Source organism: Sphaeramia orbicularis, chromosome 2 (genome assembly GCF_902148855.1).
Source record: "Sphaeramia orbicularis chromosome 2, fSphaOr1.1, whole genome shotgun sequence".
Classification (NCBI taxonomy): Eukaryota; Metazoa; Chordata; class Actinopteri; order Kurtiformes; family Apogonidae; genus Sphaeramia; species Sphaeramia orbicularis.
The window spans coordinates 2,808,206-2,831,974 of NC_043958.1; the positions used below are offsets into that span (position 1 = coordinate 2,808,206).

At 33.9% G+C, this 23,769-nt stretch overlaps 1 protein-coding gene across 1 annotated transcript in view; it reads right to left on the bottom strand.

Moving 5' to 3' along the window:
- LOC115431961 (NACHT, LRR and PYD domains-containing protein 3-like) overlaps positions 1 to 23,769 on the bottom strand; it is a 592,418-nt gene that overhangs the window by 134,633 nt on the left and 434,016 nt on the right. The gene's annotated exons all lie outside the window — the stretch shown is intronic.

Consider the following 23,769-nt stretch of genomic DNA (forward strand, 5'->3'; position numbering starts at 1 on the left):
TTAATTTAAAGTTTATGCTGTAAAAAAAATAACAAAACGAGATAAAATTACTGAAAATTAACCGTAAAAGAAGTATGTGTTCTGTCAGTTTAACAAGACTTGTTTGTTAATTGACAAATATCTTGTGTAATTACACGAGGTTTCACAACAAAAAATGATGACTAAATGTATTTTTGTGAACGTATAACATGTATAAGCACTGATAAACTGTCCAAATACAGTTTTTTATCAGTGAATTGTACAACTTAATCTCATTGAAAATTATATATATATATATATATATATATATATATATATATATATATATATATATATATATATATGTATGTATGTATTTATTTATTTATTTATTTATAGGTAATTTGATTGTTTTAATACATGTAAATATTCTTTATTAAACATTAAAAAGTAAAAAAAAAAAAGCAAAATCTCATGTAAAGTTAGAGCAAAAAACTGTATTTTAATTATGGAAAATTACTGTATTTTTATGAGATGGTTATTTTCCGTTATTTAACAGTATTTTTTTGGCACCCCTGCTGTTGGAATTAAACAGGTTTTCTTTTGTTTTTTTTTAATGTTTTTTTTTTTACAGTGTAGAAGAAAACAGATTTTATGGAAAAGCCCAGCGTGCACAATGTGAACACACACTTCCCAAATAGACTGCAAACATACTGCATACCAGGGGTGTCACAAAAATTTGTGAGTCTGTAAAGTTTTTATAGCATTTTCTTGGCGATTATTTTAGTAAAGTGAGAAATTTATACTTGAGTTGTTGTTAGGGGTTAGGGGTTAGGGTTAGGACAAAATAGAACCTTCTTTGACTAACGTGGCTTTTTTTGGCCTAAATCATCAAATCCTTAATTTCTGGTTGAGTATTTTGGGGTTTTTTGCAGAAAAATCAAGTAATTTTTTTTAAGATGGTGATGATTTTATACTTTTTTCTATGATCCTCAAGTCATTGTGTTGAGTTCCCACCCCTTATTTCTCTTTGTGGTAAAAAAAACAACAACAACAAAAAAAAGATCAAAATATGTAGATGAAGAATTTGTAATACAAAAAATTGGCATCATATAGTCAAACTGGCATTTAAAGAGTTAAAATATAAATAATATTTATATTAATATGATAATTTTTCATTCATTCATTCGTCATCTGAAACTGCTTTATCTTCACTGGGGTCGCGGGGGTTTCTGGAGCCTATTCCAGCTAATTATGTGTGAAGCCGGGGTACAGCCTGGACGAGTCACCAGTTCATCGCAGGTCTAACACAGAGACAAACTTATAATAATATTTATTTTGCAATAATATTTATACATTAATATTTGATTAAAAAAACACAGAAAAAATTTGAATCAGTAAAGTTTTTATAGCATTTTTTTGGCAATTATTCTGAGAAAGGGAGAATTTTCTGCTTTATCCTGTGATCCTAAAGTCTTTGTGTTGAGCTCCTCTTTTTCCTCTTGAGTCCAGTGATCTGTCAGCTGCTTCTTATGAAGGCTAAGTATAATATCCTTGGCCGTACATCCATCTTTCAGATTAGTTTCGTCTCGGTTTATGGAGGTAATACGTTACCTGTCCAGGTTAAAATAGAGCAAAGCTAAAAGTTAATGAGATCTTGTCCAGGTCTGATGGATACAGCCTTATAATCACCAGCATGTAGTGACACAACTGGAACTGTCAGAGTGAATAACAAAACACAGGCTGCATTTGGTGCATAGATTACAGAGCACAAACCTGTAATTCCACCTTAACACCATCACTCTAAAACAGTCATTATCACACAGACAATACAGTCATTTCAGTCCCTTCTCCATCACTATGCTGTTCATTTATTTACAATTTATTTACCATTACATCCTTCTGAGACCTGTTTACATTGCTGAGTTCAAATTTTTTTTTTTTTTTACTTTTTCTGTCACCTGAAATGGTGAAACTGACTCCCATCACATGAAAAATAAACATGTCATCCTCTATAACTCACGAGAACTATGTTTAATATTGTAAAGCTAGAGGATGAAATAGGATTTTTCGCTAACTTTAGTAGTAGTAGTAGTATTTACATTATGTAGTATAGTATTTATAATATTATTGTATTAATATTCAACATCCCGAGGCCCAGAGAAGTAAAAGTTTTGGCTTTTTTACATTAAATAATTGCTTTGATTGGAAACAGCATAATGCAACAGTTTTTCCAGATATAGTCTTTATTTTTTGTGTTTTTTTTTTTTTCTTTTTTCAAGCAAATCTGTGAACCTCTTCTCCCCAACAGAGTACAAAAATGCATTTATGGGTCTCAGGAGGATATCAAAAAAATTCCTCATTTGTGTTGTTGCTGTGATGCAGATGCTAAATTAAGTGTAGATTGTTAATTTGAATATAACACATACAGTAACTATGATGCAAATTAGTGACATCAGGTATAATTGCAATAATTGTCATAATAGTGATTAATCAAATTTTCCAAACTCAGGTATGTAGATTATTTTACTCATGCTACTATTGATCAGTTATTCCAGTCAACAACCCAAACAAAACAAAAATGGCCCACAAGTCAGTCGAATGTCATGAAATTAATAACATTGTATACATTGTAAACATCAGGGGTCAAAGGTCACCAGGACACTCATGTACATTCACAAAGAGTGTTGAACAGCACTTCATTCCAGACACAGAGGAATACGGAGGAGAATTCACTACATGGGGGTAAACCTGTTAAACCCTGGTCCATTTGTTTCCAGTGGGAATCATTTCAATGTAACACAAATCGATTAGCCGATAGCAGGAGCTTCATTCATTTAAAGCAAGTTATGATCAATAAACAGTAAAGGTAAGACAACATTCATCTTTATCTCTTCATAATGTGACCGTTAGTTTTGTTCTTTGTCTCGTTGAGTGAGTTTTATCTGTAGAAATAATCCTTGTAGTATCGGATCTGCTTAGTTAGCTTAGCACTCTTAGCCTAGCGCTGTTAGCTTAGCGCCGTTAACTTAACACTGCAAAGTTTGTCTCATTCTTCTGTTGTTTTATTAAATGATTCATGACATACGCTGGTCTTAGTCGGTTAGACTGGTTTGCAGATTTGAACATTCAAGAGATTGTTATTTGAGTTTTGTTTTGGTTTTGTTGAGTTTTTATCTGATAATATTCTGGTTACATGGATGTGTAGATTGGTACGTTACCATGGCAACACACACGGAACTGTGGCTGTCATGGACAACCGGGCTTTTTTTCCACTTAAATTTATTTTTCTTAACTCAGTGTTGTTCGACTGTTTCTAGACATGTGTCACCATCAGACAGTAAAGAATCTGAACAAAATTAAAAAAAAGAGTAAAATAATCTAATTAATAAAAATGTAAAAAAAAAAAAAAAAAAAAAAAAAAAAAAAAAAAAAAAAAATGCTGACATGTTAACAAAAATTGACAGTGGTAAATAAGGAAAATGAACCAAAACTAAATGCAAGTTGGAAAACAAACAAGAAACTGAACAGAACAGAACATAAAGAGGAAGAAAATCAATAAATTCATTGAGAAAATTAACAAAAGAATCAAGAAAATGACCAAAATTTACCAAATTAATCCCAAAAATTAACAAAATCACTAAGGAAAAAATAATAATAATAACAGACAAAGCAATCAAGAATGTTAAGAAAAAATAAGCAAAAAAATAATTGGGAAATGCACAAGAAAATGAGTAAAAATGAACATAATGACAAAGAAAAAGGTTGAAAAAATGAGTAAAACCATTAAAAACATTAACAAAAGAAATACTAAAATTAGCAGAAAAATGAGCAAAACATGTAGATTAAGGATTGTAACAAAATCATTGAGAAAATAAACACAAAATCTTCATAATGTGACCTTTATTTTTGTTGTTCTTTGCGCCGTTCAGTGAGTTTTATCTGTAGAAATAATCCTTGTACTGTTGGATCTGCCTAGCACTGTTAGCTAAGCACTGTTAGCTTAGCGCTGTTAGCTTAGCGCTGTTAGCTTAGCACTGTTAGCTAAGCGCTGTTAGCTAAGCGCTGTTAGCTTAGTGCTGCAGAGTTTGTCTCATTGGTCTGTTGTTTCATTATACATATACGCATACGCTGGTCTCAGACCGAAATATCCTTCAAAATACCTCTTGACCTATACTTTGGGGACATTCCAAACCAACTGAGTCATGACTTTATCGATAAAGTATCTGTACATGTATGAAGTCTTCATACAAATACATTTAATAAGTAGAGTACATATGTGTGTACTGTACATCATACTACTACACACTCTTGCCTGGATGTGTGCAGTGTGTTTGCTCATGCATGCATGTCTGAAATCGCTCAACAATGTGCTGCCATGTGAGTGTGTTAAAGCCTGTACGTTTGTTTGGATATAAACATGTGGACATGTGTGTAACTGTTGGTATTAACACACATGAGGGTTCTGACCTTTGGGAATCGATCCAAGGACGAGTCAAGTCACTAATGGAGTCATAAATACTCACCTGGATATGTCCACAACTTTTATTTTCAACCCTCTATGGATGAGTAAATCTTTGGTTTATAGTGGTCATGTGGAAAACTCATCCCTTGTAAAGACAATATGGCAGCAATATAACACTTAAATAAAAGATCTGTTCATAATAGGACCTTTATTTTTGCTCAAAACTGAGGAAAAAATGCACAAAAATGAAATAAAAAGGTCCTCTGCGCAAGTATTATTGAAGCCAAACACAGTTAGAACAGCAATGTGTACAATATGTAGTAGTTGAATATTATCAATATGATAATTAAAAGAAATGCTGATAAATAAGTGTGCAGTGATGACTTAATGACATAATTTATGATATTGATAATTTCTTCTCTGCCACATGTTCTTATACTTGCATGGGGCAAGCATGAGAGTATAAATATAAGTATAAATATCTGAATCTAAAGTCAAAGTTCACATGGTGGAAGTTTTATTTGTTGAATAGTAGTGAAACCCACCTATAACCAATTAAATAAGCTCTAATAAGTGCAGTTGTGTATTTACACTGAACTGATGATAATTAGCCTAACTGCAGCGCTCATTTCCTGTGTCGGAGCCTCTGTGAAGGTAACGCAGACGGAAAAACACAAGATAAACCCTACCATTTTAATAATGACAGAGCCAGGTCGTCTAACAGCGACCACACCTAGATGACTGCAGCCTTTTGTCGGTTTGTGTACACAATAACTACACTACGTCCTGTGGAAGTGTGAGGGGGGAGGGATTGGACTCAAGGTGAAAGTGAGTCTGTTGAATTACAGAGGATCCACTCATGACATTTTCATTTCAGGAGTTTGATTCATGTGGTTTTTCAGTTCTGATGAAACTGGACTTCAGACAGTTCTTCATAAACACCTTCTGAGGACAATACATCGAATTTGTAGGTAATTTTAGACATAGCTAGACATAGACAGACTTTATTTTGTTCAATTTAAGTTTATTTAGTTTATTTATTTATATATATGTGTGTGTGTGTGTGTGTGTGTGTGTATATACATACGTACATATACATACATATATGTGTGTGTGTGTATATATATATATACACACACACACATATATATATAAATCTGCTTCTACATGTCAGCAAACTGATCATGAATGGAAAGCTGAAGTGAAGAAAACAAACAATGAATAAACAAAGTAGTTCAGAAAATGAACAAAATAAACTGTAAAATGAACAAAATAAGCTGTAAAATGAGCACAAATTAACAAATTAGTTAAGAAAATGAACAAAATAAGCAAGAATATAAACAAAAATGAACAGATTAGTTCAGAAAATGAACAAAATAAGCAGGAATATGAACAAAAATGAACCAATTAGTTCAGAAAATTAACAAATTCATTAAGAAAAGGAACAAAATAAGGAAGAATAGGAAAAAATGAGTAAGAAAATGAACAAAAATCAACAAGATAAGAATAAAAATTACTAGTCTAAATTCCCTTTTGCATATTTCATTCATTTCCTTTTTTTTCTGCTCTTACCTTTATCTCTTACCATTTTTAATATACAGATGTATCTTTTTCACTAGTTGTTAATAATAGTTTCTTATCTTATCTTTATGGATGCGTTTATGTTTAATTAATTAGTGCCATTACATTAATGTCTGAGTTTTATGATAGAGACATAAGACATTGAAGAAATCCAACCATTTAGTAATATGTCATGCAGTTGTTTATGTTGTTGTTTATGGAGGCCTTACACTGACATGATAAACAGACAGTGTTAGTATTTCCTGTATCTGACAGAGACATGACTAATCCTGTGACCTTGACCATATTGTGGTTACGTTTACTGTGCTGCTGTTTATGGGTGAAACATGGATAGCGATATCATGTGTTCTCTGGTGCAGGATATCAGTGTGTAACGTATCAGATAGAACTGAATTCACAGCTTATTTTGAGGCTAATTTACATCCAATGGTAACAAATGACACCAAGGAAGAAAAATCCCCTGTTAAACTTTAAAAAATATTGATGTTTTTTTTAATCTCAAATCATTATGAACAGGACATCTTACAGCTGTAGACATGATGTGTCTCAACATTTATGTCCATATAGTTTATAAACATCAATGTTTCCTTCAAGTTCAATGTTGTAGAGGTACAACATTTAACCCTTTGTTGAGCAAGTGGCTATTTTTGGTAATTTCAGCAAGAGACATGTTGGTTTTTATAAGTATACAGTGACTCAGAGAGGTTTTATAGACATTTTGAAGCTATAAATCGTGAATGTGAGTGATTTTTTGTCAGTTTATGACCTTATAACAGCTGTTTTATTGCATGTTTTTACTTTTTAGCGAGTGCTGTGCGGATGTTTTATGGCAAGAGGAGGGAGACTGTTGTCATGGCAACCGATGAGGAGGTAGATGATGATGTCCAACAACACACTAAAGTGGACATTTTGAATTTCAGAGTATGTCAAAGAGTGAACTATAAAGGGTTAAAGTCATAGTCAGGGATTAAAAAAAAAAAAACAGAAAAAAAAATTCAATGTTGAGCGAGATGAAGTCAAAACCATCTCTTAGGCTTTTTAGAAGCAAAGATAACAATTTAAACCAAACTAACCTATGCAATCATATTTATCCCAATATAAAACTTTATTACCTCCGCCAAGGAGGTTATGTTTTTGCCAGGGTTTGTTTGTTTGTCTGTCTGTTTGTTTGTTTGTTTGTTTGTCTGTCCGTTAGTGTGCAACATAACTCAAAAAGTTATGGACAGATTTGGATGAAATTTTCAGGGTTTGTTGGAAATGGGATAAGGAAAAAATGATTAACTTTTGGTGGTGATCGGGGGTGGGGGGGCCCACGGGGGGGGGCCACTGATCAGCCTTGGCGGAGGTCTGCGCTCTCCGAGTGCTTCTAGTTATGACATTTGTTCTTATTGTTTTGTGAAAATGAGTTTGACAGCTCTGCTTTAGCTTTATAATATATTACACACAGATCTTAAACAGTAGAAGATGACATGTTTTAGGATGATCATGATCAGGTAATTTTAATAATAATTTCAGGCGACAGGAAAGGAAAAAAATAGCACTTTAATAGCACACACTGAATGAAAAAAAAGATATAGATACAGATATAGATATAAATATAGATATAGATATAAATATATAGACATTAACATAGATATAGATATAGGTATAGACATAGACATAAGTATCGATATAAATATAGAGATAGATATAGGTATAGATATAGACATAAGTATATATAGATAGATAGATAGATAGATAGATAGATAGATAGATAGATAGATAGATAGATAGATATAAATATGTGGATATAGTTATAGAGATAGATGTAGACATAAACATAGATATAGACATAGATATAAATATATAGATATCGATATAGACATAGATAGATAGATAGATAGATAGATAGATAGATAGATAGATAGATAGATAGATAGATAGATAGATAGATAGATAGATAGATAGATAGATAGATAGATAGAAATATGTGGATATAGTTATAGAGATAGATGTAGACATAAACATAGATATAGACATAGATATAAATATATAGATATCGATATAGACATAGATAGATAGATAGATAGATAGATAGATAGATAGATAGATAGATAGATAGATAGATAGATAGATAGATAGATAGATAGATAGACATGGACATATATATAGATATAGATATAGATGTGGATGTAGACATATAGACATATTTTACTGTTCTCGTGTGTTTTAGGTAAGTATAGGCACAGAAAAAATACAATTAAAAATAAAGAATAAGAATTTTTTTTTTTACCAGACTGTACACATATCGTGACACTAAACAGTAAATAACAGTAGTGCCGGTATATAAAAAAAAAACAATAGTGCATTATAGGAGGATCATCCAGCTGTTCATGTACCAGTGAATGACAAATATGCAAAATAATCAGGATTATTTCAACTATTTTGGAATAATTGTGACGGACATAATTAAACATGACATAAAAACTGGGGGTGTGTATGGAAGCGTCATGGTCCACACCAGACAGTGAATGCATCCTTTCACTTCTGCCTCCACGTCCTCTGCGTTTCAGACCTGTTTGATGCACATTCGTCTTTCTAACAGACGACGTCCCGATGCTGTGGTGAAATATACTCTTGCGAAACTGGTTACAAATTAATCCACTTCTCACATATTTCCTCAGTACAAAGTTTAGGACTCATTCCTTCCAATAATTCATGCGGTGGTTAATATTTGAGCCGGGCAGATAACCCCATCTACAGAATTAGACTCTTGCTCTTTGAACTGTGGACAATTTAGCGCTACATCGTCACACAATAGAGGTTATGAAACTTGTGTTGTAGAGTCGTCGGCCCGGGCCTTTGTGTACTGTTACATAAAGGGGGTCAAACGTACGGCCCGTGGGCCAAAAGCAGACCGCCAAAGAGTCCAGTCCCTCCCATGGGATGGATTTACAAAGTGCAAAAATTACACTGAACATAATAAACATAAAAGGTGTTCAAATCATTTTAGTTCAGGTTCCACACGATTTGGTGATTTATTCCAAACATGCAATGAAATTGAACATATATGCGAACAAGCAAACATGCTTAATAATACAAATATCAACAAGCATAATGATCTTAGACAGAAGAACAGCACAGTAGTTCCATTGTTCCTTGTGCCAGTATCAACATTTCCTGAAATTTTCATCCAAATCCGTCCATAACTTTTTGAGTTATCTTGCAAACACACAAACAGACAAACCAACGGCGACAAAAACATAACCTCTTTGGTGGAGGTAACTAGAAAAACACTTGGAGAGCGCAGACCTCCGCCAAGGCAGATCAGTCCCCCCCCCAACACCACCAAAATTTATTCATTTGTTCCTTGTGCCAGTATCAACATTTCCTGTAAATTTCATGAAAATCTGTCCATAACTTTTTGAGTTATCTTGCGAACAGACAGACAGAAACACAGACTCCGATGAAAACATAACCTCCGCTGTTACACTTGGCAGAGGTAAAAATAAGTTCACTTGTACCAATATTCTGCCCGTTATTAAATGTTTTGTGTATTTAAGTTGTAATGCACATGTGTAAATGATAAACCGAGGCAGAATGTTGTTAAAATTGCACTTATTTTTCTTAAGACATGTCAGATTGTTCATGGTTTTTAAGATTATTCACATTTTTATAATGTGATTTTTCTTTTTTCACTCTAAAACAATGTGACAAATTTGTATAAGATTGTTATTTATAGGTTATTATGTTATTATTTGACTGGTTCGACCCTGGAGCCTCTGAACGTCCAAATGGGTCATATGTGATGACCATGAAAAGATGACAAACTGTATTTTACACCAATTATTTCAGCCTTTTAATAAGTTTAGTGGTTTAGAAGTTATTAAACAGTTTAGATCAGTCGATGATTTTGGTTGACAGCGGATGTTTGGGTCTTTAAGGGTTAGTAAAGTAAAAATACCTGCAAAGTCAACAGGACTGAGGCAAATATAATAATGATTTGAAGACAATTCAAGTCAAACATTTGCTTTTTTCTCCGGAGGGTTATCCATAAAAGTCCTCTGTCCGATCCTGTTTAATGCTAAACTTTCCAGAAGTAGAAGTGGAAATGTTCCCACAACAAACGATAAAACTATGACTAATTCACAACATGGGGTGGGGGGGATAGGGGTTTACTACTGACCTTCAGCTAAATGTATGCTGGGAGTTGTGGACTTTGAACACATCTTTATGATCACTGATGCGAAACCATTTCTGTTTAGAAAGGTGTGTCTTTAGAACGAGGACAACCTCAACTCAACAAACAGGATTCATGACATAGTTGGACCCAAACAAATGGGATTCTAATACTAATAATAAGGATAATAAGGATAATTTACAAGAAAATAGTTTGTAAAATGCTGTAACTGAAGGGTGTCAAATATATGGCCCACAAACCAAACCCAGCCCGCCAAAGGGTCCAATCCTTCCCATGGAATGAAACTGTGAAATGCAAAAATTATACTGAAGATCTTAACAATCAAGGATGTTTAGATCATTTTAGTTCAGGTTCCACAAAGAGACCAATACGATCTAAAGTGCATCAGACCAGTAAAATACTATTATAATGACTCATAATGACTCATAATGACAACTACACATTTTTCATGTTGTTTTAGTGCAAAAAAAAAAAGTAAAATTGCATAAAAATATTTACATTTACAAACTGTCCTTTCATAAAATATGTGAATAACCTGAACAAATATGAACAACCTGAAATATCGTCAGAGAAATAAGTGGAATTTTAACATTATTTTATTGATCCATATTTGTTAATTTTTTGTAATTTTTGCTTATTTCTGTTCATTTTGTTCGAGTTTCAAATATGAAAAACTGGAAATGAAATATCTTGAATGAAATTTAACAACATTTTGTGGTCAGATTTTTATTCATTTTTGTCCATGTTTTGTTCATGTTATTGTTTGTTTTGTTCAGATTTGTTCGTTTTTTGAAATTTTGCATTTTTTATGTTCATGTTTATCAAATCCTTGTGTGTGTTTAATTCTTTTTATTGTTTATTTTGTTCATTTTCTTGTGCATTTCTGTTCATTCTGTTCATGTTTGTGAAATTTCAATCCATTTATTTTTTATAGGTAATTATGTTATTATTTTACTGGTCTTACCCACTTAAGACCATATTGGACTGTCAATAAAAAATGTGAATAACCTGAACAAATATGAACAACCTGAAATTTCTTAAGAAAAATAAATGTGATCTTACCAATATTCAGCCTGTTACTAAATATTTTGTGTATTTGTAGATCCACTGTGATCTGTAAGTTGTAATGCACATGTGAAAATGATAAACTGAAGCAGAATATGTAAAAATCACACTTATTTTTCTCAAGAAATTTTAGGTTGCATTTGCATTTACAAACTATTCTTTCACAAAAAATGTGAATAACATGAACAAATATAAAAAACTGGAAATGAACTGTCTTAAGGGTAATTTTAACAACATTTTGCTCTCAAAACTCTGTTCATGTTTTGTTCATATTTGTTCATTTTTTTGTAATTTTGAATTTTTTTGTTCATGTTTATCAAATCTTCGTGCATATTTTATTTTTGTTATTGTTTATTTTGCTCATATTTGTTAAGTGTGTTGTGTATTTCTGTTCATTCTGTTCATGTTTCTGATATTTTAATCCATTTTTGCCCTTATTTATAGGTTATTATGATTGTATTTTTGCAGGTCAGACCCACTTGTATCGTACTGGGCTGACTGTTGTAACTGTCCCATGCAACACTTCTCCACTCCTTTACTGTGGGTGGGTCCATGGACGTGTTCTGGAATCCTAACCCTGAGTGCATGACATTGCTGTGAGTACTTCCTGTGCCTTATGCAGGTATTTACCTTGTTGGGTCTGTGCGTTAAAGACACGCAGTCATGTGCAGGAGCAGCTGATCTCATATTGACACCTGTTGAAAGGTAGAACAGTGTATTTGAATATGACAAAGACAAAGGAGACACTGTGAGGAGACGGAGCCTTAATGTCCTTCAACGACAAGGTTAAAGAATCCCAACACGCCCACCAGGCCTCATATAAAACACACAACCATTAACAGGCTCTGACGAACACTGATAAGACAATATAATGCTGTAAATCTAAGAGCACTAAAATCCAATCCGGATCACTCCTGGACCTTCACTGTCACAGGCAGGAAGTAACATAAATACTTCTTTAATGTACTTCAGTAGAGTTTTAATTGTCCATATTAGTATTTATTTATTTTTTTATTCCAAGGCAAGGCATGTTTATTTATACAGCACTATTCATACACAGGGGAACTCAAAGTGCTTTACAAAGGCATAAAAAAATCCCAGAGGAAAAAAAAAAAGCAAGACATTGAAATGACATTAAAGTCAAAAAAAGAGAAAAAAAAGACATTAAAATCATCAGAGATAAAACGTGATTTTAAAGTGCATTCACATAATACAAGAAAGACATAAATTATATTAAAATCCTACTTTAAAATTAACATGAAAATTAAAATAGAATAAAGCAAGACATTAAAATAAAAAAAGTGCATTCCAACAACCTTACCTGAACTCCCTGCATTTTGAAAAATATTAATGCAAATGTTATTTCTACTACATGCTTCTGTTTTAACCCATAAAGTCCCAGTGCTACTTTTGTTGCAGTTCCCAAATGGATTTGTTGATTTAACCTTTCTTAAGTGATTTGTCCCCCTTTATTATAATATTATCCTCTGTATTTAGCATTTTTTTCAATGAAAATCAGGCATTTTCCCGCATTTAATTTACTGATTGTGTAGATGTTTATGAACGCTCAGATTAAAGTTGATCGACATAGTATCAGAAACAGAGAAAAATGAAGAAAATGTGACTTTTTCAACAAAATCTATCATTAACTGAACATAAAACAAGCGACTGAGCTGCAAAGATGAATTTAATCTAACCTGACTTTGTTCACACTTTAATAAAACCGAGGCTTAGAATAAGTCAGAATGAGAACTGCTGCATACTTTGCAGCTAGTTTATGGATGTAAACTGTACTTAAATAGAACTTAATCAACATCAAAATGTTTACGTTCCCAAATGAAAATGCCCAGTGCTACTTCTGTGGTAGTTCCCAAATGATTTTTTTCTCTATTTTTAATTTCTTAAGCGATTTATCACCATTTACTCAAATATTATGCTCAGTATTTTGCATTTTCAAGTAAAAATGAGCTATTTTCCTGTCTTTAATTGACTGATCATGTAGACAGTACATAAAAGCTCAGATTAAAGTTGAGGGTTAGTATTATCAAAAATAGAGAAAATGAAAGAAAAAGTGACGTTTGCAGTAAAATATATCAATAAATGAACATAAAACAAGTGCATCCATCCACTGTCATTAATTCAACTCCATGGGTTTTACTGGTGAATCAGTGTTGTAGAAGATGACGGTGTTTCCACGGTAACTACGGAGCCTCTGAACGTCCAAATGTTTGATATTTTCATACATTTGATAACCATGAAAAGATGACAAACTTCATTTTACACCAGTTATTTACATGTACTGATAGAATTAGTGGATAACAGGTATTAAACAGTTTAGATCAGTAGATGGTTTGGGTCACCAGTAGGTTTTTGGGTCTTTATGGGTTAATGCATCTGAGTGGAATTCTCCAGTCTAATGTATTGTTATTCTGCATCATTTCACGCTTTCACAAAATCAAGACCAAATGAGCGATGCATGAAAAACACACAAATACATAGAAAAGACTCAAGAGATGCAAGAGGAGCAAAAAAACAAACAAACAAACAAACAAAAAAAAAACAGCATATGTAGACATTAACACGTCTGTAGTCTGTAAATGTAGTAAAGTAGTAGTAGTAAAGTAAAAGACACAAGTTAAAAATAAAACAGAAAAAGACACAAGAAGAAAAAATACAAGATGGAGAATACGCAGACAAAAAAAAGAATACGCAATGAGACAAAAAAAAATACACAAGACAATACATAATGAGATGAAGAAATACAAGACGAAAAAGATGTAGAGATGAAAAATACACAATGAGAAGAAAAAATATGAGATGAAAAAACGCTGACGAAAAAAATGTGCAACAAGACCAAAAATACACAAGAAGAAATACAAGATGGAAAAAAATGCAATGAGAAGAAAAAAATACAAGGTGACAAACACGCAGAGACGAAAAATACGCAACATGGCAAAAAATACGCAGTGAGACAAAGAAATACAAGACAAAAAAAATGCAACAAGATGAAAAAATACAAGACAAAAAAAGATGCAATGATACAAAAAAATGCAAGATGAAAACGGTACAGACAAAAACTTACAAAAACAAAGATGTGAAACACACGAGACGAACAAATACAAGACGAAAATACAAAAAGACAAAAATGATAAAGGACACAATGAAAATTATGCAAACTGTAATGAGGCACGAGACAAACACATACACTTGGTTTCTGTTTTATTCATTTATTTATCTATTTTAACGAAGACCTTTACTAAAAACAGAACCATATCCTCAGTTTTTACCTGTTAATATAAAGCTTGGTTTAGATCATTGCATGAAAGCCGGCTGTAGAAATGTCCCCTGAAGGCTGATTTTGGACATTAATAATTTTTCGCCGTATCAGACAGAGGAAACAGAGTGTGTATTTTTTGTTTTTGACAGTACGGAGGCAGTAAAAGCAGATCGGTCCAGTAGCCTTGAAGGTCCACGACGAGCATATCTGAACTTTATCTGTTTAACCAACAGACGAGTCCCAGCCTGAATATGAACGAACGTCGTCAGTTTTTATTTGACGACAACAGGTTTGGAGTCATGGATCACATACAGCAGCACAGAGTATCAACAGAGTGTGTTTTTAGAAAAGGACGGTGTGTGTTTGCACTGCCCTTCACCTGCTCACTCCAACACACAGCACTGTCCAGACCAGCACTATTAAAACACATGACGCTATAGTCATAGTAGCACATGGAACTTGGCTCCACCCCCCTGACCTACACAGACAATTCTACTCGACCTTTGACCTGTTTCAACACTATGTTGAATAATAATAACCGCTTTTCCACTGACTTTACCAGGAATTTATTTACCTGGGTAAAAGACATAGATAGATAGATAGATAGATAGATAGATAGATAGATAGATAGATAGATAGATAGATACTGAAAAAAATTATGAAAAAAATAAACAGACGAGATAAAAAATTAATAAAAACTGAGCAAAATAGGCAAAAAAAATGAACAAAAATAAACAGAAAAACGTAGTACAATTACCAAAAACACTAAGTAAGTAACAAAAGGAATAAAACGACAAATATAAGCAACAAAATGAGTTAAAACATGAACTAAATATTCAAGAAAACAAACAAAGAAACATACACTGGGAAAATTAATAAAAAAAAAAAAAAAAACAGAAAATGAAGCAGAAAAAAATTAAGAAAAAAAAACAATGAATAAAACTGTCAAGAAAATGAACAAAATAATCAAAATGAGCAAAAAAAAAATTATGTAAAGAATCTCAACAAAGTAATTAAGAAAATAAAGAAAAATGACCAAAAAAATGTGTAAAATATCTTTTCATAATTTGACCTTCATTTTTGTTCTTCTTCGTGTCGTTCAGTGACTTTTATCAGTAGAAATAATCCTCGTACTGTTGGATCTGTTTAGTGTTAGCTTAGCGCTGTTGCTTAGCGAGTTTGTCTCATTGTTCTGTTGTTTTATTAAATTATCCATGACATACGCTGGTCTCAGACTGTTAGACTGGTTTACAGATTTGAACAGTTAAGTAGTTGTTTGAGTTTTGTACTGGTTTTGTTGAGATTCAAGCCGATGTTCTTGTTACATGGAAGTATAGAATGTGTGTATTGTGTAGTGTTACCATGGCAACACAGATGGAATTGGGGCTGTCTCTGGTACAACTGGGCTCAAGAGGCGACAGTTATTGCGGTGGAAAAGGGGCTAATTTTGTGTAATACTAACTCAGTTCCCCCCGGAAGAGCTGGAGGAGGTGTCTGGGGAGAGGGAAGTCTGGGCATCCCTGCTTAGACTGTTACCCCCGCGACCCGGCCCCGGATAAGCGGAAGAGAATGGATGGATGGATGGATGGACTAACTCAGTTCTTGAAATGATCCATTGGAACTTTGTTTGTTCTAAATGTTCTAATGGGAAAGAAAACAAAACAGGCAAGTCCGAACCCTCATGAATACAGTTATTTACAGGTGATCTGGTTCTGTCTGTGTTCGAATCCTGTAGTCTGGATGCAGGAGATCAACCTCCCAGTAGAAGTGGGCGGTACTTTCACTGGAGGAGAACTCAACTAATTCAATCAAAGTCCATACAGTCGCCGAAAAAATGATTAGACCGCCCTTGTGTTCTTCAATTTCTTGTTCATTTTAATGCCTGGTCCAACTAAAGGTACATTTGTTTGGACAAATATAATGAGAACAACAAAAACAGCTCAAAGTAGTTTAATTTCAGAGCTCATATCTATCCATTTTCCATGTTTTCTTGATAATAACCAACATCACTTCAGTTCTTCCATCAATATCTATGTCACTGTACTGACAAAAACAGTGCTTTTAGACATTCCATGTTTTCTTTTCTGTCTGTTTTAGTCACATGATACACACAGGAGTTAGGACTGGATTGTATAACCATTGTTTCTGATGGTCTAATAATTTTTTCCGCGACTTTATCGAGGTTATCATTGTTAACGAAAGCAAACAAAATGAGAAAAACTAGAATTGAAAAAACAATTTCGTTAACTGAAATAAATAAAAACTATAATTAAACGAAAAAATGATAACTAACTGAAACTGTATTGTGTGTTTACAAAACTAACTAAAACGGATAAAAATTATGGATAAAATTCCCTTCGTTTTCGTCTTTGTCAATGTTGGATTGATACGAATGCGATTTATTTCGCTCTAGCAATTTTAGCTAGCGGCACCGTACGGTACTTCATGGTCCGTCACTTGTGGTTTCCAGTCGTCTTCTGGTCCAAACTCTACCTGGAAACATGGAGGCTAAAGTTGGGAGAAAGCAGCAGAGTCCTGTCTGGGATTTATTTGAATACGACGGCGAAGAAGATAAAAGATACGACAAAACTAAAATTAATACTAAAACTAAGCATTTAGAAAAAAATGACAACTAATAAAAACTAACAAACCTGCTCTAAAAACAAATTAGAACGAACTGAATTAGAGAAAAAAAAGTCAAAACTAAATAGAATTAAACTAAAATGAAAAATCCAAAACTGTTAGAACCTTAGACTGTATGACTTCTCAGTGCTCAACAGTAAATATATGGATATTTCTGACCATTTACAGGTTAGAAACCATCAACATATGGACCGTTATAAGTAAAGGCACATTTTTAATATTTCGAAAATTTGTAAAAAAAATTTTTAAATTTCTCAAACATTGTAGACTTTGTCCCTAGGAAGCTGTAGTTGAGTTTGGAAGGAAGACCACCTCAGAGTTCAGACCAGTTTGAGGCCCAGCTAACCACCAGGTCCGGACAGTTCACCAGATGGGAGCTTTGACATGTGACCCAAACTAATGAAACTCGATTCTATGTGTTGGGAGTGAAGGATCCTCCACACCAACAGTAGCCGAGTCAGAGCAGATGGAAGTGACTACAGTTACACCAGCTGAGGGACAAAACTTATCCAACTAAAAACCAAACCGGTGTCAGGTCTCCAATGAATGTTTAATGACAGTTTGTGCAGTTTCTCAGCCATGATGGAGAAAACCAGGCGTCCTGTTGTAGTTCCATACAGATCTGGAATCTGGAAATGAAATGCATGTTCAATAATTGTGTCCATTCACTTCAGACAGATAAGAAGTCATATATGGACTTTCATTTGGGTCCACGACCTTTGACCTTTAGTGACTTTGAAGGGTCAAACTCAAATTCAACAATCTTCTCTGAATCTACTGGTCGGATTCACTTAAAATCTTTTATGTATCTTCCTTGGGATGATGTCTACAAAAAATTGTTCACAGCTTTGAGAAATTTACATTTTTGAATTTTTGACAATTTTTTAAAATAATTAAATTGTGCCTGTACTTACAGTTGCAGAAAAAATTATTAGACCATCAAAAGTCATCAAAAACAAAGGTTATGCAATCCAGTCCTAACTCCTGTGTGTGTCATGTGACTAAAACAGACAGAAAAGAAAACATGGAATGTCTAAAAGCACTGTTTTTGTCAGTACAGTGACATAGATATTGATGGAAGAACTGAAGTGATGTTGGTTTTTATCAAGAAAACATGTTAAATGGATAGATATCAGCTCTGAAATTAAACTACTATGAGCTAGTTCTGTTGTTATCATTATATTTGTCCAAACAAATGTACCTTTAGTTGGACCAGGCATTAAAATGAACAAGAAATTGAAGAAAACAAAGGCGGTCTAATTATTTTTTCTGCAACTGTAGAGTGGACCATGTTTTGATGGTTTAGAACATGTAAATGGTTACAGGTATCAATACAGTTACTATTGAGCACTGATAGGAAGTCTTATATGGACTTTATTTTGAGTCCATGACCTTTGACCTTAATGGGGTCAAACCCAACGTCACCAATGTCTACATTTCAACAATCTTCTCTGAAACTACTGATCAGATTCATTTAAAATTTTATATGTATCTTCCATGGGGCAATTTCGACAAAGTTTGGTCATAATATTGAGAAATTTTGGTGATTATGTTTTTTTTTTTCTTACCATTGTTGGTGTGTAATTCTGATAATGTAAGTTGATGGTTAACGGTTACCCATGGTAACACCACCAGGAATGTACTTTGTTTCTATTTTTCATGCACAGTTTGGTTCTATAATGTAAATACTGTTGAATGAGTTCATTCTAATTTGGTTTAAGCCTATTTTGTTCATTGCTCTGGCTTGAAGTCTAAGGACAGGAGTGAGTATTTGAAACGTTCTTATGTTCAGTTATTTGATGATAAGAATGGGGGTGGGATTAAATCAGTTTTTCTTCTTCCCACTCCTTTTCGAGTGTAGATGAATGTTTTTGGAATTGGAACTTGCAATGTATTCTGTAAATACTTGAAATAAACAAATGAATGAATGATGGAATTTTAGATGAATTTTGGAAGTATTACAAATGTGCCTTTACTTGTAATGATCCCTGTTTTAATGGTTTATAACATGTAAATGGTTACAGATATCGATATAGTTCCTGTTGATCACTGATAGAAGTCATATATGGACTTTGAATGAGTTGAGTTCTCCTCCAGTGAAAGTTCTGCCCACGTCTGTTGTTAGATTAATCTGCATCCGGACCACAGGACTGGAACATAGACCAGAACCTGACAACCTCACACATTCCACCTGTTATTGATTCCTGATAGAAAATGCTGGTTTGACACGGGGCCGTTCACTCCATGCTCAAACATCTCCCTACGCTTTGTTCCAGCCTCATCCACACAAACGTTCCCACCGTTCTTTAAGTTGCTATGACTCCATGTTTGTGGTGGAACCGTATTCTGACATGACACTAAACCTCAGCTTTTATCTCCCAGGAGGCCATGTGGTCTGTACACGTCATCCAGTGTTACTGCAGACAGGTAGACAAAAGGCCCGTTATCTCATAATCTTCTGAAAACATGGACCCACAGAGCTGTCGAGTATCTGTGTGGATGGAAAGTTAGAAAATGACACTGTGTATATGATTAGAAAAGGACTTTAATCATATAACTCACAAATGATATTTCAGTTCAGTATCATCTGGAAATAAATGCAAACATGATTAAAAAAAAAAAAAAAATGTACTGTTGGACCACCAACTGGATTATTCATCTTTATTTTGGAACCAAATTTACGTTGTTTAATCCCTAAAGACTTAGAGCTACTTTTGTTCCAGTTCCCATATGTATTTTTCTCTCTATTTAACCTCCTCTAAGTGATTTATCACCATTTATTCTAATAACTATTCTCTGTATTTTGCCTTTTTCAGATATTTTCCTATTTTTAATTCAGTGATGATGTCAGTGTTCATAAAAGCTCAGATTAAAGTTCAGATTTATGTCAGAAACACAGAAAGCTGAAGAAAATAATGACTTTTTCAGCAAATATATAATTAACATATATCAAGTGTGTCCATCCGCTGTTGTTTATCAAACTCCATGGGTTTTACTGGTGAATGTTTCAGAACCCAGAAGGCCATGTGTTTTTTGTGTTTGTGCTTCTTTAAAAAAAATCTTGATTTTTCCATCACTTTTTTGTTAATTTTGTACGTTATGTTGTTCATCTTCTTAATTTTGTATCTCATTTTCTTTATTTTATGTTCATTCTTTTTATTATTTAGCTCATTATGTTCACTATTCTGCTCATTTTCTCAATCATTTTGTTCCATTTGTTCATTATTTTGTACACTTTATTGATTGTGGCAACTTCCAAATACATTTTTCTTTAAATTTAACCATTACCAAGTGATTTATCACCCTTTATTATCATAATTATCCTCTGTGTTTAGCATTTTTCAGGTATTTTCCTATATTTAATTTACTCATCATGTAGATGTTCATAAAAGCTCAGAGTAAATTCAAAGGTTATTGCATCAAAACAGAGAAAACTGAAGAAAAACTGGCGCTTTTTTTTTTTTTTTTTAGCAAACATGTCATTAAACATCATATAAATTCATTTTTTTTTGGAAGAACATTCATTGAAAAACAGTATTATTTAGATTTCTAAGAATTTCTTAACACATAAATGATATTTAAACACAGAATCCACCTCTCATTTCTGGAACATCCATCAGAGGTGGATTCCAAAGGTGGATGGAGTGATTACCCATCATGCCTAGTGCCTACAGTACAAGCCTGTGGGGGCAGTGTTATGATCTGGGGTTACTTCTGTTCATAGATGTTGTGACAATCCTTCTGCTCCTTTTCATACAACTAAATAACACTAAAATCATTTTCAGGTTTTTTTTTTTTGTAGAACAGGATACATTTCCTTCTTTTGTTTTGATGGTTTTCTGTTGATAATTGCTTCGGCCGTCGTGTATTGTGATTTTTAGATCCTCCTGAAACCCAGGAAAGTAAAAGTTTTGTCTTATTTACATAAAATAATTGTCTTGATTGGAGTTTTTTCAGAGATTTTTTTTTTTTTTTATTATGTTTTTATCGTCTTTTCCTGTTGGGTCCCAGGGGGCTAATTACTGCTGTGCCAATTAAGCTAATTGTGCCGAATGTCTGTAATTTACTTCATAGTTATTCTATATGTTTTATTTAAATGAACAATCCACACTTAATTTAGCATCTCCATTATGTAACAACACAAATAATAGTTGTTGTTTTTTTTTAATAATTGTGAATACATTTATGCAGTTATGAGTTACGGTTATTTTGTTTTTCATTTTAGCTTTTAGTTGGTTTTCTTTCTTTTTTTCAGCTTTTTTTTTACTTCCTTCTGCTCCTTTTCATACATCTAAATAACACTAAAATCATTTTCAGTTTTTTTTGTATAACAGGATACATTTCCTTCTTTTGTTTTGGTGGTTTTCTGTTGATAATTGCTTCGGCTGTTGTGTATTTTGATTTTTAGATCCTCCTGAAACCGGGGAAAGTTTTGTCTTTTTTTACATTAAATAATTATCTTGAGTGAAGTTTTTTCAGAGAAATTTTTTTTTTTTTTTTATATTATGTTTTTATGGAACATCTTTTACTGTTGGGTCCCAGGGGGCTAATTACTACTATGCCAATTAAGCTAATTGTGCCTAATGTCTCTACTTTGCATCCTGTTGTTGTAGGTGTTCCATTTAAATGAACAATCTACACTTAATTTAGCATCTACATCATGGCAACAACGCAAATTATTGAGTTTTTTCTTATAATTGTGAGTAAATTCAGGCATTAAGAGGATAAATAAAGTTCAAATGAATGCTCAGACTGACTTTGTATTTGCAGTGAATACATCAGTAACACATTCTGGACAGTGGTTTATATATATATAGTGCAGTAGGAGAGCATGTGCATAATGGTTCTGCTAAGGACTGGAACGGCCCTGGTGACCCTTCAGGTGACTGTGGACTTTGTGATGGCTCTGAACTCATTAACAGAGTCGTTCTGCAGAGGAGTCACCTTGTCCCTGCAGATCTGCTCCGTCTTCCTCTTCCTGCCTCTCCGTCCAACCCCCTCCTTACTACCACTTCGTCTTAGTGTCTGCCTGCGTATATACATCATCACTACTACACCTGCAGAGACTCCGCCCCCTCCACCTCCACGTGGGCCCGAGGCTGACGGGCCACGCTGACCTCTGGAGGGACGACGTCACTCCTGTTCTCACCACCGGGTTTCTACTGTATATCGGACGTTTCCTCTGCAAGGACGTCCCACTCAAGTAACTGCAGACAATAGGCTCCGCCCCCCTGAGGATGAACCAAGCACTGAACCAGGAAGTAAGGACTGCAGCAGCACAGTGTCCTTCCTGCTGTTCACCTTCAACTTTTGTCATTCTCACACACGGATATTTATTGCGTAGCGCATGATAGCATCAGATAGATAAGAACGTGAATTAATGCAACTGTCAAAACACACACCATGGAATGCTCATATATGGACGCTCGCATCATTAACCCCTTACTGCCCAAATGTATCTACAGTTATGTTGTTCCTGTCAACAAAATGCTAAATTCAATGGCAATAAACTGAACTAGAACTGCAGCTATTGATTATTTTTGTAATTTTGACTCATCTGTTGATTATTTTCTTTGATTTGATTTAACAATTATTTAAATATGCGAAAAAAAGAAAAAGTTAAACCGTGAAATGTCAATTTGTTCTTTATTCCAGAACCAGAAACAACAACCATAGAAAGTATAAAAGTAAAAGGATAAATAAACTTACTAACAACTTCAGATGAACTAACATACAGTTTTGTGTTGATCATGTGCGTCACAATAAGTGTCCGTGTGAAACAACAATGGTGGAACCAATGTTTAGCAGCAGAGAAATTAAGGAAACGATGCTTCAATTCAGGACATTTGTAATTAAATAATTTTTTAATCTAAACTGAACTTATCACATGTAATAACTATGACATGTATTAGTGACATTAGACATAACTGTCATAACAGTAATTACATTTTCCAATCTCAGGTATGTAGATTATTTTATTGATGCGACTATTGATCAGTTATTCCAGTCAACATATCAAATAAAACAGAAATGACCTGAAAACATGTAGAATGTTGTGCATAAACATGTTAAAAGAGAGCGTAGGTTTGTATTTCAGATCAAAAGACAAAAGAAAAGAAGAGAAAGACGTGGTGTGTGTTTTTTTCTTCCCTCTTTCCACAGTTACTCGTTCATCTCAGTGAATCTAAGGACAGACTGCAACGCTGCTGTGTTCAGTGGACTGAGACTGCTGCAGATGAACACATGCACACACACACATGCACACACACATATGCACGCACACACACACACACACACACACACACACATAAAAGCTGCTCTTGCTACCAGCATGGAAAGTGTCGTTGGTAACAACAGAACATTTCTGCAGAAGAAGAAGAAGGTGAACCGGAATCAGATGGTAGAGCCTTCAACCTGCACATGCCACCGGTGACAGAGGAGAACCCACATGTACACCCAGAGGAGAACCCACATGTACACCCAGAGGAGAACCCACATGTACACCCAGAGGAGAACCCACATGTACACCCAGAGGAGAACCCACATCCACACCCAGAGGAGAACCCACATGTACACCCAGAGGAGAACCCACATGTACAC